The following is a 4745-nucleotide window of genomic DNA, read 5'->3' as shown; positions in this document are numbered from 1 at the left end:
GCAGTTGGGGGTGAGGAAACTGGCAGGGGGAGCAGTTATGGGTGATCAGGCTGGCAGGGGGAAAGTGGGGGTGAACAGGCTGGCATGCAGAGTGGTTAGGGGCAATCAGACAGACAGGCAGGTGAGCAGTTAGGAGCCAGCAGTCCCAGATTGCAAGAGAAATGTCTGACTGCTGATTTAGGCCTGATCTCACAGGGATTGGACCTAAACCAGCAATCAGACATCCCATGAGGGGTCCCAGATTGGAGAGGGTGCAGGCCGGGCTGAAGGACACTCCCCCACAGTGCTTGAATTTCATGCACCAGGAGACTAGTTTAATCTATAACAGGTATTTAAGGTTAGATAATTTTCTCAAGTTTACATAGCTGGTAGACTGGAGAAAGTATTTGAAAAACCAATTTCCTTGGCATTAATATAATGTTATTTTTTTCTTTTATTAAATTTATTTTTATTATTTAAAGTATTACAGATGACTCCTTATTTTCCCCCTTCATTCTTCAGGCCTTTATTGCACTATTGTCTATTACTTTCAATAATTGCAGATATATACTGACTACAATGAACATTGTCATTACCAAAGAGCAAAGCATAACTGTGCCAGTGATAATCTTTTAAACCTATCACTTGATTATTGCCTTTGTTCAGTTTTTAGCTTTACAAATTTCTAGCTATGCAATCTTTGGGATAGCATGGAAACTAACCCATTATCTAAACTCTCATCTGTAAAACAGGAATAATTAGAATACTTATAAGATATTAACACTCATCAAGATAGAATATATATTGCTCTATATTACAAATTTCAGTGAGTTTCAAAATGAAAATCATACAGAAAATATCCTTTAAGAAATATGAGATTAAATTAGAAATTCAATGCAAGAAAATACATGGAAAACTTAAAATTACTTAGCATTAGAGACTATATAGAAATCTGTATACTTTCCTCTTATTTTTTCAGTACATATGAAGCTTCCCTAAAAATCAAATACTATTAATTAAAATAAATTGAAGCCCTAGCTAGTTCTACTCAGTGGATAGAGCATCGGACTAAAGGGTTCAAGGTCAAGGATATGTACCTCAGTTGGAAGATCCTTGCAAGGCTTTTGTTGGTGTATGTGCGGGAGGCAACCAAGTGATGTGTCTCTCACATCAATGTTTCCCTCTCAGTCTCTCCTCCTACCTTCCACTCTCTCTGAAAATCAATGGAAAAAATATCCTAGGGTGAGAATTAACAACAATTAAAAAAATTAATTGAAAAAAAGCATAGTCATTCTTATCACAAACATTAATAAATTTCTTAATAAAATAATAAGTTTTTCTTCAAGACAACATTTAAAACTGATAACATTTTAGTATACTTATGTGATTTACATATCTGTGGATTTTGTTGTTGTTGTTAATCTTCACTGAAGGATATTTTCCCATGTATTTTTAGAGAGAATGGAAGGCGGGCAGGGTAGGGGGGTGGGGGGGAAGACACAGAGAGAAAAACATCTATGTGATAGAGACACACCCATTGTTTGCCTCTTGCACCTTCTGACCAGTGGCAGGGATCAATCCTACATTAGAGGTACATGCCCCAGATTGAAATTGAATTTGGGACCCTTCAGTCTGTGGGCTGATGTTCTATCCATAGAGCCAAAACAGCTAGGGATGATTTACATGTTTTGTACATTGGTGTGAGGAAGTGTACATATTATATAAAAGAAATTAAACTTATATGGACTATATCATCCCTCACATTTAAAATCCATTTAGAAAAAATCAGTAATTTCAAATATTTTCATTTTCAAGTTCTTTACCTTAAACCTCACACTTAAGTATAAATCTTTATAGTCATTATTTTCACAAATAAATTTATAGCAGAGGTTATAAAAATGAAATGCCTCAATTCAGTAAATATACGATATTACTTCCACGAAGAATAGAATCTTGAGAATAAAGAAAATATGTGTCATGTCAGAGGAATAGCAGCATGAGAGATCACCTCATTCTCTTTCCTTGAAGTTTCAACAAATTTGAACAGCTATAATTCAACAAATGATTCCCTGCTCACCCACAAACCTATGTGAGACATCCGTACATTGTTATAATGGCTATTATCAACAAGACAGGTAATAACAAGTGTTGGAGAAATTGTTGAGAGAAAGGAACCATTATTCACTGCTAGTAGGGATATGAATTGGTGCAGACACTATGAAAAACAGTATGGTGATTTTTCAAAAATTAAGAATGGAATTACCATATGACCCAGAAATCCCTCTTCCGGCTATCCACTCAAAAACATTTATTTGCAAAGATATAGGCACCCCTATGTTCATTGGAGCATTATTCATGTGGGCTGTCCAGGACATGGAGCCAACCAAAGTGCCCTTTGATAGAGACTTGGATAAAGAATATGTGGTACATATATACTATGGAATACTACTCAGCTATAAAAAAAAAGATGAAATAATGCCATTTGTGACAACATGGAAAGACCTTGAGAATATTAAACTAAGCATATTAACTCAGAAAAAGCTAATAACCATACAATTTCAATTATATTTGGTATATGAAATGGAAACTCCTATACACAGACAACAATATTGTGATTATCAGAGGAAAGGGGGTGGGTGTAGTGGCATAGTAAAAGGTAAAGGGGACCAAATATGACTTTGGGTGGTGGGCACACAATGCAATATACAGATCATGTATCATAGAAATGTACACTTTAATCCTATATGATCCTGTTAACAGTGTAACACCAATAAATTTAGTAAAATTAAATTAAAAAAATTCTGCTTCCAAGACAGAAAAAAGAGCTTCTGGCTGCATCTAATTTCTTTCCATTAATGTTTTAAGTGTGCTGAGTGAAGATACCATTTACTTAAAAAGTTCTATAACTGTACAATTATATAATATTTTTATAATAAATTATATAATATGCATCTTGTACATATAATTTTGCTATTAGACTTGGGAAACAAACTATATTAATTATATGTACAAGATGCATATCAGGAGAAGCTGTGATTTTGATGTGAGTTCCTCTTGAGGCCAGTTCTTTCAGTTCTTTCATATGTCTTTCCTCAAGCCCAGGGAAGAGAGTGTTGCCCCCAGTCAGTACAATTTCTGGAAATAGATTCTTCTGGATGTCCATGTCACACTTCATAATGCTGCTGACCATCATTTTTGAGAGTCCCAGGCTGTGGATGTCTAGCTGCTGAGGTGTAAAAAGAATTTCTGGCACTTGGTATCGCTGTTCCCCAATGTAGATGACATTCTCATCTGGCAGTAGGTATTTTTTCAGGACTTCCTTTGGGCTCTTATGTGGTTCTCTCTCTTGATCTAAGGCCACATAGCACAGCATCTATTTGATATCACCCACTAAGTCCTTGTTGAGTATGTAAGGGAAGGCACTCCCACTAGTGAGGAGCAGCTGGGCAAGGTGAAATCCTTCCCTGCCATGTCAAGCTTGGTGATAGCATGAGGTAGTGAGAAACTTTCAAAGATGGGAACCAGGCAAGTGACTTATTCCCCACTATCCACCACAAGGCCTGTGACGGAGGCAGAGGCATAGAGTGCTCCTGCTACGTGGTTGGACAGATAGAAGGCAGGCACCTTGAAGGTCCCAAACATTATTTCTGCCATCATCTCTCGAGTCTCCATTGAGTTCAAGAAGGTCTCAGTCATGAGTACAGGCTGTTGAGAGGATTTTACTCTCAGTTTCCACTAAAAAAAGATATTCCCAGAGATTCTTCATGTCATCCCACCTTGTTACCACCCCATCCTCAATGGGATAGTGTAACTGGAAGCCCTCTTACTTGTGCTAGTCAATTTCCCACACAATGTAGCCTTTCTGATAGGGTTCTGATAATGGCATGTTAAAAACTGAGGATGCCCTAAAACAGAAACTGATGACATGACGGGGTGCTGTCTATTCAGACAGGCCTGCTTTGCAGACTCCTGATCTATTGTCAAAAACTACAGCTGGGGTGCCTAATATGTATGGGTTAAACATACTGGCAGATGTTCTACTAAACTTCACCAAAATCCAGCACATGTGATGATGGGGTGAAATAGTAGGCTCCTCTGGAAATTCTAAAGCCACAGGATACCCAAGTTCTCAAGGTGTCACTCAGTTGAAGCTAGCAGGCTGTCCCCAATTCCCCAGAGCACCCCATTCTAAACCCAAGAATTTTCTTCTCCTTATGGCAGCCTAGGTCTGGGTGATGCTCTTTCACTGATGATTACCGCTATGTAACAATGTCATCATGGTAACAATTGTCCCCAAAGTGCATTAGAGGGACTTTAGGTGTCAGGTCTCTGAGATACCAGTACTGTTAGGGTGAAATAGAGGAAGGTAAACCATATCCATGGATAGTTTTGATAAACTCTGTGAACCTGAAAAAACGTTCTGGCCCTAGAACCAAGTGAGTAAGCCCAGCTGTGGGCTTGTCCACCCCCAAAAAATAAATGGTTTCTATAATCAGCTAAGCTGCTTTTTGTGGAATAATAAAAATATCCTTCCCTTTGCTAAGGGGAGGAACTAAGCATGAAACACAGGTTCAAATTGGAGTGAGGATGGCCATGATCCAGTTACAGAGGTGCTTGTATTTGTTTTCTTGTTTCTAACAGCTTTATTGAGATAAATTTTACATACAATGCATTCACTCATTTATAGTGTATATTTCCATGACTTTCAGTATGTTCACTGACATAGGCAAATATCACAAGTCAAGTTTAGAACATTTTTTTCACCT

General features: G+C 37.8%; 1 pseudogene; it reads right to left on the bottom strand.

The window, feature by feature from the left end:
• Window positions 1-708: 708 nt before the first annotated feature.
• LOC118721954 lies at window positions 709-4003 on the bottom strand (annotated as a pseudogene).
• Between the last annotated feature and the right edge of the window lie 742 nt (window positions 4004-4745).

Source organism: Pipistrellus kuhlii, unplaced genomic scaffold (assembly GCF_014108245.1).
Source record: "Pipistrellus kuhlii isolate mPipKuh1 unplaced genomic scaffold, mPipKuh1.p scaffold_m20_p_19, whole genome shotgun sequence".
In the NCBI taxonomy this organism is placed as follows: Eukaryota; Metazoa; Chordata; class Mammalia; order Chiroptera; family Vespertilionidae; genus Pipistrellus; species Pipistrellus kuhlii.
The sequence above is the reverse complement of the archived record's forward strand: the minus strand, read 5'-3'. Positions and strand labels throughout refer to the sequence as shown.